At 37.6% G+C, this 14,258-nt stretch overlaps 1 long non-coding RNA gene across 1 annotated transcript; it reads right to left on the bottom strand.

The window, feature by feature from the left end:
- Nucleotides 1–4,381: 4,381 nt before the first annotated feature.
- LOC128214824 (uncharacterized) lies at nucleotides 4,382–7,114 on the bottom strand. The gene is made up of 4 exons (XR_008257980.1): nucleotides 6,982–7,114; nucleotides 5,568–5,701; nucleotides 4,891–4,988; nucleotides 4,382–4,596 (listed from the first exon to the last, which is right to left on the bottom strand). It is a non-coding gene; the product is annotated as an uncharacterized LOC128214824 (long non-coding RNA).
- Between the last annotated feature and the right edge of the window lie 7,144 nt (nucleotides 7,115–14,258).

Below are 14,258 nucleotides of genomic sequence, written 5' to 3'. Positions count from 1 at the left end.
TCATTATGCTGTATGCACAACGAATCACAATTATTTCCTAAAAAATTAAAGGACTTGTAATTACACATAATATGAGTAAGTCTACTATAATGCCTACATAACAAAATTATTATGTATTTAGTCAAAAACATAACAATATATCATAGTCCATTGTCCATAAAAGTTACATTGGTCAGCTAGGAATTAAAAGGACTTGTAATTAAACATAATATGAATAAATATAATATAATGCCTACATAACAATATTAAAGGTAAAATATTTGTCAATGACATATTGCTTACATAACTAATTTATTAAGTATTTAGTCAGGAATTGTAGCATAGTCCAATTTCCTCATATGTTCCATTGCTCAGCTAAGAATTTGGTCAGTAAGTTTTCAATACCAAGTTTTCCAATACATAACATTGGTCAGCACTATGTAGTGAACCGTGAAGTTGACTGACAATATAGAACCAGTACAACTTTCCAATATCGGGTTTCCTTATAATACGTTACATTGGTCAGCTAAGAAATTGTCCAGTAACTTTTCAATACCAAGTTTTCCTATACGTTACATTGGTCAGCACTATGCAATGAACCGTGAAGTTGACTGACCATATAGAAACAACTTTGCATTATCGAGTTTCCCTATACGTTACATTGGTCAGCTAAGAAATTGGTCAGTAACTTTTCAATATCGATTTATCCTATACGCATAATATGAGTAAAATAATATAATCTTCTTTCTCACTTACCGACTAATTTGGCACCAACGGATAAAATTCCAAACTTTTATCAAGGAAATCACGAGCTTTAAATCCAGAGTATGAAAACACTGGACACTTGGTTAAATTGCCTAAGTATTTCGCCTGCGAATGTCCAACAATTAAAGCCATAATGAAACTAATAGGAAACACAAAGTCCAGCTAAAAACAATATTTCACTTTATAAAACTATATGAGAACGCAAAACTGCACTAGACAAAATCATTTAAATTTACAAATGGAATCACACTAATTACAGAAAAATAATGAAAAATACGGCAATCTTTCGGAGTATATTTTGCAATGACTATGAAAGTGATGTTCTTGACCAAGAAAATAAAATATGTACTTATCAAACTTTACTCATTAGCAACAGTTTGCCTATGATTGACTTATTATTCACAAAATAACTTAGAACATACAACAGATTAAAGAGAAATAATTTCTTAATTAAAATGACCGATGGCGATTTGGCAAACACCATTCTTTTGATCGTTCTTTGATGTAGTGCAGATAGTTTTTCACAGGTAATAAAGCTAACATTTAAAGCTACATTAACGATTAAAAATATTGCTTTCAAATAATTGTACTGTACATCGTAATTAAAACCGTGATATATTTCACATATTTTCAACAAACCAGTAAAAAACAACTCAATTCATTTCATTGAAATGCAATTCCCCCCCCAAACCCCCCCCCCCCCCCCCCCCCCAAAAAAAAAAACACACCAAAAATCCGTCTATTCTTACACTATAAGGATTATATAAAATAAATTTAACATAATATGTCTTGAAAAATCTTAAATATCAAAACTTTTTTTTCATGTGTTTTCCTTCTTTGTCTATATGGTCAGCAATTGGTCAGCAACTCTCTTTTATTTCTATATGGTCAGCTAATCGATCAGCAGTTTAGTATTGACCCTGTAATGTTAATAAAATCAAATATCAAATATAACTGAACCATGAACGTAAACACTAATGATCATAACATTATTCGCTCAAAGATCATAATGTTTATAAACTGTTGTCTGCAGCTTGAACTCTTAGAAAGGAGGTTAAAAACGACGTTCATGGCTGCTTACAGTGTTGACAATGTTGCGGAAAATCAACTCCAACATTCAGGCATATGAAGATTTCAATACTTTGATTCAAGCATGCTTGCTTTTGCCAATGTTTTAGCCAACCATATGGTGATTTCACTGAAAGATTAGTTCTGGGCGATGAAAAATAGCCTCTACAGTGGTTGAAGAATGTCAAGCTCAATGTTTGAGCTCACCATTTATAATTATTTTGTTGCGACAGACTGTCATTGAGTGATGTTAAAAAAGACTAATGCTTTAGATAACCATATACGTTTTAACAGCATTTAAAAGCCCAAATTTATGATAACTGCCACTCGGAAGAAAATTATTATCACTTAATTGTGATGAGAGTGGGTTTGTTTGCTTGTCTGCATGGGAAGTGTTTTAAAGTACTATGGGAAGGATCTAGTCATTCTAAAATGCCGTCCAGGCTTTTTTTTTTTAATGATGGTTAGCCTGGAACCAGGCTAACCATCATTAAAAAAAAAGCCTGGACGGCATTTTAGAATGACTAACCAGGCTAACCATCATTAAAAAAAAAAGCCTGGACGGCATTTTAGACTGACTAGGGAAGGATCTATGCATTATTTGATCAGTCATTTGTAACTACGGTCCCCCCAGGTCTGGGGATAGTCGGGAAATTGGCCGTGTGTTAACTTTTAAGGTATCTCCGCAGTGCCAAGTGAATGTGTTATGCACCAGTCAGTTGTATCCACAGCCCCACCAGGTCAGGTGGTATACTGGAAATGGGTCGTGTTTTTACTTCTATGTGGCCCCGCAGTGCCGGAGGAATGCAGTGGTTTTGTCTGCGCCATAAAAGGTGGAATTTGGCCTATCCTAGGGTCCCAGGGGTGCGGGGCGTGGGCATTTGGCGGGGATTTCACTGAAGTTAATGATAAAGATAGTTTATATTGAAAGCAACACTATATAATCAACATGTTTATACAAAATATGTATATACATCGAAAAAACTTACTCCCGTAATAATATAAAGGTAAAGGATTTTGTTGGTTAAAAGTTTTAAATAAACAAATGTAAATGTTACAGATGGGGTCAAGTGCAAACATGCTGATTGATTTTAATTTTATTATTAGTCCTCAAATATCGGCAAATGGTAAATGCAGTGCCAGGGTGAATGCTGTGGTTTTGTCTTCGCGCTAAACATAGTGGCGAAGGGGCCTTTAACCTAGTGTCCCAAGGGTTCATGGCATTTGGCGGGGATTTTACATCAGTTCATCCCCACAGGGCGGGAATTTGCACCCAGGGTTGGCTGGACCGAAAGTCAGTCCCCGCTATTCCCCGGACCTGGTGGCGGCGTGGTTACAATTGACTGATGCATAACATACACTGGGAGTGTGAAGAAACACCTAAAGGAGAATGTCAGGACACTTTGTCTGCCGGGCATAAGTGTGGCCAACAAAAGTTTTTTCTGAACAGCAGAAACATTCGAAACCACCTTCTAAGGGCTAGAAAGAACATGGACCAGTCGCCTAATGATCTGGAGAATGTAGAAACATATGCTAGAAAGAAACTGGAAATGAAATTTGTCAAACAAAGGACAATATATCAATAATAACAAATTTACAAAGAAAATGATAGAATGGAAGGTATAAATAAAAGGTTACAGCTTTGACAGGAATTTTATGTTGATGTCGGTAGTATTCATGTTGGCAGTGAAAATTAGTTTTCCTACCAATTATGTAATGTACTATCTGCATTGATGATTCACCAGACAAGAAACTGTGAAGCTCGATGAAGAGGATGAAGAGGAAAATAACAACAAAGGAATGGAATTAAAGAATATAATTCAAATAGAAGTATTCACACTAGCTTCGTTGTTCAGATGTCCTTGCTACCTTACATGTATGGTATCGTAATCACATATTGTAAGAGGTAAAATGTATTATTAGCCGGATATTTTCCCAACTTCACTCATATGAGGAGCAGGCTCAACAACATTTCTTTGTACACCTTCTATTCATGTTTCAAATTATTGCTTCAACTGTTTGTGATTGTATACTGTTCCCCACATTTAGAATAAGAAAAAAACAAATTTTGAATTTTATAGAAAACAATTTTGGGTAACAGTTTTTTCTATGATCTTCTTTTCATTTGTAATTGATAATGATACATTGGTATGCTTGATTATGCTTCATATCATTTGATACTTTTCAGAAATATTCTGTTTTATAATGATTTGTTTTAAAACCAACATACATACATAATATTGTATTTTCAGATAAATGTTTAACTACTGAGAAATAGCAGCCATCATTTCATTTCACATACATGATACATATTTCTCTTGAATTGTTATTTTTTTGTTTAATAAAGTTAAAATTTCAGAAGCATCAGAAATTCATGTTTCTGATACAAACATAGCAAATGAAGTATCTGCTACATAAGTATGGAAATAAGGTGACCCGGATGGACATTTAACTTGACTATAAAAAAATCTCTAGTTTAAATCCAGATTCTGTTAATATTTCCATTGTCTTTATTTTTCAGAGGTTTTAATCCATACTGACATAGCAATTCAAATTAAAAAGATAAATGTAATAATTGATACTTTTATTGGAACATATTTTTACATATATATGCATATATATATAAATCATTCTTCAGGTTTATTGATTTTCTTTAGGAATTAAATCATGCAGAAAGAGTCTTTTTTTATTTCAAAGTATTTCACACAAATAATCAAGTGTTTCTAATGTTCTTTCAGGAGGAGCTATAGCCATGCCCTGGAAGTCCTGATGCTTTCTGGTATCCTGAAACACAAACAAAAGAAGATATAAAGAAAAATACTACAAATTTCCATTAGTTTGGCAGTTTTGGTCCATTCATGTATACTTAAGTATATACTGTCCATTTTGGTTGTTTTTGCATTGCGACATGTAAAATAAAATCTCAATGAGATTTATGTCTACGGTAATTTGTTAATGAAAATGTTCTTGAAAAGCACTGTAATTTCTCTATCAAAAAACATTTTACATTTTTGCTAATTTTTGTTCAAAACTAAATTTTTAATATATAATATATATGCCAATCATGATGTACAATACCTGACTGAAACTATTTTCTGTAATTCAGAAAGTCAACGTCTGCAACTTGCCAATGTGCTCTTATCTGACAATATCATCCGTGAGTTGGAACAAACATTCTGTAAATATAGAGCAGAACATGACTTGCATGTGGCTATATTCCATGCTTGGAAGATAACAACTTTTGTAACTGATCACTTCAAGGTTATTATGCTCATTTATTTTTTGACTGACACTCTTTAAAATACAAACATTTCTTTCACAAATACATGGATGAATAGTATAAACCTTTGGCCATACTGTAGACGAATGAGCCATTACAGAATGCGATAAGGGCCCTGAATGATTACACATTAATGACTAAGGAAGCACTCAAAAGACATGTCAAAAGTCAAATGAAATGTCAATAATTATTAAAGCTAGTAATATTAATTTTTATAATAGAATCTTTATGGAACATAAATAAAGAAAAAGTTAATGATGCATTAAGGTATTATCAAACAATCAGGTCTTTTTAAAAAGACAATTGCAATGCTTTAAGGATGAGAGCCATGGTTGCTATAGAAACATGAGAATAGTTAAAGTATTAAATCTTCAAAAATTGTAACAATTATCTCCAACGCCCAAAGTTGCACAATGTCACTTGCACATCTGCATACTATTTTTTCAAACAGCAACCTAGCAGCCATTTAACATACCTGAGTAAACTAGTTTCTGCACTGCTGAGTCTCCAACTATTTCCCAATACTCAGAACATGACATTGTTGGTGACATCATGAAGTATGATATTGTATAACATCTAGCCATTTCTCATTACTAGGAACTGTACAATCTGTAATAAAATCAAGTAAATCAAATATTGCACTTAAATATATCACCATTCAGAACATAAAAGTAAGAAAAATACAGAAAAATAGTATTATTGACCGGCTAATGATCATCACTCAGAACGTAAAATTCATAAATAACAAAAAATAGTAATATCGACTGGCTAATGATCATCACTCAGAACGTAAAAGTAAAAAATGACAAAAAATAGTAATATCGACTGGCCAATGATCATCACTCAGAACGTAAAAGTCAAAAATGACAAAAAATAGTAATATCGACCGGCTAATGATCATCACTCAGAACATAAAAGAAGGAAAAGACAGAAAAATAGTAATATTAACTGGCTGTTGATCATCACTCAGAACGTAAAAGTCAAAAACGACAAAAAATAGTAATATTAACCAGCTATTGATCATCATTCAGAATGTTTAAGTCAAAAACGACAAAAAATAGTAATATTAACTGGCTAATGATCATCACTCAGAACGAGAAAGTCAAAAACGACAAAAAATAGTAATATTAACCGGCTATTGATCATCACTCAGAATGTAAAAGTCAAAAACGACAAAAAATAGTAATATTGACCGGCTATTGATCATCACTCAGAACGTAAAAGTAGGAAATGACAGAAAAATAGTAATATTGACCGGCTATTGATCATCACTCAGAACGTAAAAGAAGGAAACGACAGAAAAATAGTAATATCGACTGGCTATTGATCATCACTCAGAACGTTTAAGAAGGAAACGACAGAAAAATAGTAATATCGACTGGATATTGATCATCACTCAGAACGTAAAAGAAGGAAACGACAGAAAAATAGTAATATTAACTGGCTATTGATCATCACTTAGAATGTAAAAGTAGGAAACGACAGAAAAATAGTAATATTAACTAGCTATTGATCATCACTCAGAACGTAAAAGAAGGAAACGACAGAAATATTACTATTAGTAATATTAACTGGCTATTGATCATCACTTAGAACGTAAAAGTAGGAAAAGACAGAAAAATAGTGATTTCCACTATCCACTCAGAACGTAAAAGTCACTAACGACAAAAAAATACAATTATTGACTAGCGATTGATCATCACTTAGACTGTAGACAAAAAATAGTATAACAGGTGGTAAATTGACTTTTGATCATCACTCAGAACTAGAAAGTAGCTACAGTATTTAATTTAAAAGTCTAGTAATTTCCAATACTTGGTAACCTTGCTGACAAGTTAAAAAACAAAATATGTAATCCAGTTACTCAGTATCTTATTTGTTAAACTTACCTGGTACATAAAAGATTTTCTTGCACATCCAAGGAATGAAAAGAAACATTTTTCATACATGTTTAGATTTATGGTGGCAGACAACAATTTTAATTGTATTTCCATCTGTATGATCTTTGCTTGTGTCGATTCGGTATTGGTATGATCTTTAGCGCTTTCATTTGCGGACATGAAGTACATGTGAATACCTCATGGTTTTACAGAGAATAGTTAACGTAGTACTTGGAACCAGATTCTTAAAGCTGTACTCTCACAGATAAACCATTTTTACAACTTTTTTTTATTTTTTGTCTTGGAAAGAGCAAGATTTTGCGAAAATATTTGCAAACCAATGATGTAAGACTGCTGACAAAAACTCAGATCGTAGATTTTCATATTTCCGTTCGAAAAGTTTATGTTTTATGGCTTAAACCTAACGGTTTAAGAAAAATGCATAAAACATCAATTTTTGAACGGAAATATGAAAGTCTACGATCTGAGTTTTTGTCAGTAGTCTTATATAACTGGTTTCCATGGATTTTCGCAAAAATTGTCTTGTTTCAAGACAAAAAAAAGTTGTCAAAACTTTCAATCTGTGAGACTGCAGCTTAAATACTCAACCCAATAAGTTGGCATATTCGTAATTATACTATTTACCAGGGTTTTTTACACATTTTCTTTCTGCGTGATACATTATTCGGCGGATCAAAAGAAAATGATTTGGTATAAAATATGAATGTGTGAAGATACACAGAGAAAAAGAAGCAAATATCACGAGATTTTAGTTCATTGTAGCAACATTAATTCTGTATTCATAAGTAAAATGGCTACTCCCACCTCCCTGTTTCCTCAAAACTATACTTCTACCTGATACTTGAATTTATTTGTATTTTAGGGCACGCGCGTAGTATACAAATTACATACACATACAATCACATCGTTACATAAACATATTCAAGCCACAATTACAATTGAAATACAGACATATCTTATGATTACGTAAATGACTTGTTTGCAACTGCTTTATGAATTGTGCTAGCAAAACCGACCAATTATTTTGTGTTTAAGGGCGATAATAAAAAAAACACCGTGTCCATCCACTCCCCTATTGATTCGCTAGTGTGTTGTGCCTAAAATCGCTTCTCTCGCCTGAGACTCATGTCATTTGGGCCACATGGGGCACGCACTGAGTACGTCCAGCCTGAGTTTGCTAGTATGTAATCATCCAAAATCTACTCCAACCTGGAATTCACGCTACTGCGGCAATAGTGGGAACGCGCCTGGAACGTCCCGCCTAAATTCGCCAGAATGTTATCTCCCCAAACTCTACTCCCACCTTGGACTCACGTTACTCGGGCCATAGGAGGTGCGCGCCGTGTGCATCCCGCCTCAATTCCCTAGTATGTCATCCCACAAACTCTACTCTCACCTTGGACTCACGTTACTCGGGCCATAGAGGGTGCGCGCCGTGTGTGTCCCGCCTCAATTCCCTAGTATGTCATCCCCCAAACTCTACTCCCACCTTGGACTCACGTTACTCGGGCCATAGGAGGTGCGCGCCGTGTGCATCCCGCCTCAATTCCCTAGTATGTCATCCCCCAAACTCTACTCTCACCTTGGACTCACGTTACTCGGGCCATAGAGGGTGCGCGCCGTGTGCATCCCGCCTCAATTCCCTAGTATATCATCCCCCAAACTCTACTCCCACCTTGGACTCGCGTTACTCGGGCCATAGGGCGTGCGCGAGGTGTGTGTCCCGCCTCAATTCGCTAGTGTGTAATTTCCTAAAACTCTACTCCCAGCTGGGACACGTGTTACTCGGGCCATAGGGGGTGCTCGCCGTGTGCGTCCCGCCTGAATTCGCTAGAATGTCTCCCAAACTCTACTCCAACCTTTGACTTAAGTTACATAGTCTATAGGGGGTGCGCGCCATGTGCGTCCCGCCTGAATTTGCTAGTGTGTTATTTCCTAAAACGCTACCCCCACCTGGGACTCAAGTTACATGGGCAATAGGGGGTGCGCACCGTGTGCGGCCCGCCTGATTTCGCTTGTGTGCAATATCTTAAAACTCTAGTCCAACATTGAACTCACGTAACTTGGGCCATAGGGGGTTCACGACGTGTGCGTACCATCTGAATTCGCTAGAATATAATCTTATAAACTCTACCCCAACCTTGGTTTCACGTTACTTGGATAATAGTCGGCGCGCGCCGCGAGCTTGACGCCTGAATCCGCCAGAATATTATCTACCAAGCTCGACTCCCACTTTGACCCTTGATAATTTACCCCAGGGGCAATTTTTCAACGGGTGACTCATACATTTTTAAATTTGAAAACTGACTAAGACTGTTCATTAATGAACCTTCGTCGCATGAAAAGTTGTTCCTCGTTGAAAACAAAAAACTTACAGTGTTCAATCTTTTACATAAATCCTATGGTCATGCTTCATTGAATGTAGTAATTGTATATGTTTGGTTATTTATATCACACAATTCCACTAGTTTTATCAATCTTAGATACGATTAAGACCAGTTTTTAAAACCACCCTAAATTTTACGTTGGGTCATTATTTAACGTTGAAAACTGACCACTTCAGTCACATGCAATTTAATAATATTTTGATAGTCAGTATTAAAGTTTCAAGGACATGTATGCCACAGGCTGAAAATACTCTCGTGTGTGCTTATTTCGAGTTCGTATAAAGTGCCGGAATAAAATGATTACTTAGGGGATACCATTGACTTTATTGTAGATAATTGTGAAAATCAAGAACATTGTCCTTTTATTGCTTTGTTTGCTCAACATACATACTATGTTGCAACATTTTCTCTTCCATTGTTGGTTAAATGATTATTTCCTGAAGCTGTCATTGTTGTTTCAGAACCTCCATGGTGAAACAATATTGATTTAACCATCTTCATGTTCACCTGATGCTGGTTCATGCACATTTTGAGAACTGATTGTTGCAAAAGTGGCAAAATATAAGTACCATATAATGCTTTATATGCACAGTCCTACAAAGAGAATACTAGGTTAGTGCCGTGGATTGAAGAAGTTTATTTCGCAAGGCAGAGGAATTTATCGGGTGAGCTGAAGGCGATAGGTGTCAGTGATATTAACTATAAATATTGATGCTCTGAACAGCGACATGGCAACATTCCGTTAACCTTATGGCTGAGCGTTCACTTTGATGCTGGAACGGTAGGAAATTGGTTCCAGTAGATCCCTTGCTTTGCGGTCGTATTCTATGGTAGTTATGATAGTTTTCAATCAATTTGTGAGTATTCAGCACTAGTTTAAACCAAAAAATCGGTGCTTTACACAGGGCAAATTCCGGATCCAAGAGGTATCTTCTTTAAAAGCTTGGGATTTGCATTGCATCTCCATGTACGTAACACTTTTTCATCAACTCTGATAATACCTTTGTGTGACTGGGAATTGCAGTTACCTCTATGTAATCTCACTTATCGCACTAGAAACTCTTTGGTATTATGGCGCCCTGGTACAGTCAGGCTGTACTGCATTTAATGAGCGCAGGCAAACATTAACTTCAGGTTTGTGAACAATAACAACAACTTATGTCTACAAACACTGTCCCTTAGTTCATAATTGTACTGACTGTATACTAATTAAGGAAGTAATTGTCTCCACAAGTAATAATGCTATATATATACTATATTTGACTGTAAACAGGCATGACTATCGAGCAACTGGGCGATGACCAAACCTGACAGAGACAGTATACCAATTACCAATGAGAGTCACTGGTGCGATTTACCCCGAGACATAATGCCCACAAACACCGTCACCAAGTTGCATCATGATCGGATAATACAACTTGAGATATTTTCTGCCGCATACTAAAAGACCTATTTCCTAATGTAAAAGGGGCATAACTGGTGAGTTACTGACATGATTCACTCCACGTTGGAATTTGACTGAGACTTGCCACCAAATGCTGTAACAGAGTTTCATCATCATAGGATACTAAAAACTTAAGATATTTTCTGGCGAATACTTAAAAGAACTATTTCCTAATGTTAAAGGGGCATAACTCTGACATGATTAACTCCACAGTAAATAATATGTACACATGTTTTGTACTTGTCGCCATTTTTGTATGATATTCGGCCACATGGGTCTATAATCTTCTGGTAAATAAATGTTCTGTTCTGTTCTGTATTTGTTTTTCATCTTTGCAACAAGTATTTAAAATTGAAGTTTATAATGAAATAAAGATAACAGTTTATTTGTATTAATTGCTTTTGAAATTGACTGAACGTGGCTATCGCATAACTATTTTAATGTATAAGGAAAACCCCAATTAAACATTTGTACACTATAAAAATGTTCCAAAAACGCTTTTAGTATGTCTAGCAAAATTATCATTTTCTAGGGCTCTCTTTCGTGTGAAAATAATTTTCAGTATTTAGTCTTGATAACAATATTGAATTACACATATTATTTAGTCCCTAACAATACCAAAGCTTTCAGTTTAATCCTGGTAGTAGCGGTGTACACATGTTCTCATGACTTGGTAAAAAACGGCCTAGTACGTAATTGTAAATCATAATTGAATTATAACAGCGATTATTCGGTATTGTGTGGTGTTTCATAAATTGCATGACTTTATTTAAACTTATATCTAATACAATATTATAGAAGTAAGATATTTGATTTGAGAGAAGGAAAATCAGAACTTCTCAATTTTCATTTGATATCTCCCACTCACTTTTTTGTGCTGTCCTCCCAGGCCTTGTATATTATTCTTTAATTGTTATATCGTGTTCAGCGGGTACAATTGCTTTTGTATTTTATTTAACAGTTTTCATATATCGTCTCCATTTTAAGATTTCCTTCAGTTCTGCAGTGTTGTGTCATTTCCTCAGCCATATCGCGTGCAACTTCAAACAAACTGATAAATCTTCATAGTTTGTCATTTAGTTCAGACATTTGGCGGTCGCAGGTGCAAGTGATAGTGTGTGCAGGTTTGAGTTAGAGTGTATGCAGGTTAGAGTTGAGTGAGTGCGGGTGCAGGTGTGAGTGTGTGCAGGTACGGGTGAGAGTCTGTGCGGTTGCGGATGAGAGTGTGTGCAGATGCAAGTGAGGGTGTATGCGGATACGGGTGAGAGTGTGTTCGGTGCGGCTAAGAGTTTATGCAGGTGCGGGTGAGAGTGTGTGCAGGTGCACCGGTGTGCTTTAGCGAGTGTGTGCGGGTGCGAGTGAGAGTGTGCGGGTGCGAGTGAGAGTGTGTGCGAGTGAGAGTGTGTGCAGGTGCGAGTGAGAATGAGTGCAAGTGAGGGCTAGAACGTGTGAAGGTAAGGGTTAGAGTGTCTGCGGGTGCAGGTGAGAGTTTGTGCGGGTGCAGGTGAGTGTTTGCGGGTACAGGTGAGGTTGTGTGCGGGTGCGGATGAGAGTATGTGTAGGGGCGAGTGAGAGTGTGTGCGGATACGGGTGAGAGTGTGGGCTGGTGCAGGTGAGAGTGTGTGCGAGTGCGGGTGAGAGTGTGTGCAGGTGCGGTGGCAACGGTGTGCGGCTGCGAGTGTGTAAGGATGCAAGTGAGATTGCGTGCGAGTGAGAGTGTGTGCGTGCGCGAGTGAGAATGTGTGCGGGTGCGGTTGAGGATGAGGGTGTGTGCGAGTGAGGTCGAGTGGGTGGGGTAGAGAGTGTGTACAGGTGCGATAGTGTACGAGTGAGAGTGTGTGCGGGTGCGAGCGAGATTCTGTGCGGGTGCGTGTTAGGTTGAGTGCGAGTGAGGGTGAGTGTGTGCGAGTGAGAGTGTGTGCGGGTGAAAATGTGTGTAGGTGCTAATGAGGGTTTTTCGGGTTCGGTTGAGACTTTGCGCATGTTCGAGTGAGTGAAGGTTAGTGTGTTCGGGTGCGGTTGAGATAGTGTGTAGGTGCGAGTGAGAGTGTGCCCTGGTGAGAGTGTGTGCGGTGCAGGTGATAGTGCGTGCGGTTGCGAATGAGAGTGTGTGCGGGTGCAAATGAGAGTATGGTCAGTTACGGGTGTGTGTGTGTGTGTGTGTGTGTGTGCAGGTGTGATTGTGCGGGTGTGTGCGGGTGCGGTACAGAATATGTGCAAGTGTGTGCTGGTGCGGTTGAGTTTGCGAAGGTGCGCCTGAGAGTATGTGCAGGTGCGAGTATGTGCGGGTGCGGGCTGGAGTGTGTGTGCAGGTGCCAGTTTGTTCAGGTGCGAGCGTGCGAGTGCTTGCGTCCATGCCTTTATGAAGTGAAGTCCAATTATGTTAAAAACAGCGTTTTAATTAGCCTGATGAATATGTATACAAGGACAACTGTACTCGATAAATAGTGTGTTTCGCTGACATAACGACATTTATAGTGATGGGAACATTGACATATTTCTTTGATTTTAACAACTTCTTTGTCCTTTTCAATGAAAAAAAGTACTCATTTCATATTATTTAATATTTTTATTAACGCTTTATATTTAAATTCTGAGTCTGCACACGAAAATTGTTGAAGCGAACATGTTTCTAAGTCGAAACCCTCATCATAACATGTATTTATAATTACTGTTTATTCCGTGGTGTCTGTCGTGTAGGTTTACCTTAAACAAACTGGCGATTGAAGTTGTGACTTTATACAAGTATTTACACTTACATTTATAAGATCAAAGTGACTAAAGATATACATGTAGTCCTTATTATTTTAGTTCCAGTTATTGACCTCGCTACTATGACGTGGAAGAAGGAAGCGGATATCCTGGTCAGAACGTCTCAGGACAAGGAAACCTGCTGGATCACGGGCTCATCCCTGCTCTCGCCTGGTTTCTTCCTCCTGGCTGACTGCGGTAACAACTGTGTCAAACTGGTAGACATCAGCACCTGCACCGTCACGTCCCGCCTCCAGCTACCAGGCCAGCCATGGGACGTGTGTGTGCTCCCCGGTGACCAGGCCGCCGTTACAGTTAAGAACAAGTCCATGATTCAGCTGCTGTCTACGAAGGGAGGACAGCTGTCGTGCGGAAAGGAAATTAAAGTATCATCTAGTTGTTTTGGTATTGCGTTTAACAACAATAGATTATACGTTTCGTATAAACCAAACCCGCGTGTTGAAGTGATGACATTGGATGGGCATATCATAAGTACATTCCAAACAGATGATAGAAGACTACTTAGAAGACCATATTACCTGACTGTGTCAGCTTCAACACCGCCGACCCTGTACGTGTCTGACATTGCTGCCCACACCGTCCTCCAGCTGACCCTTGACGGGAAGGTCCTGCGGGAGTACCAAGATATTCGGCTCATCAGACCCGGGGCCGTGGTGAAGGTA

The sequence above is a fragment of the Mya arenaria genome, chromosome 13 (assembly GCF_026914265.1).
Source record: "Mya arenaria isolate MELC-2E11 chromosome 13, ASM2691426v1".
In the NCBI taxonomy this organism is placed as follows: domain Eukaryota; kingdom Metazoa; phylum Mollusca; class Bivalvia; order Myida; family Myidae; genus Mya; species Mya arenaria.
This window is presented reverse-complemented; position numbering and strand designations above follow the sequence as displayed.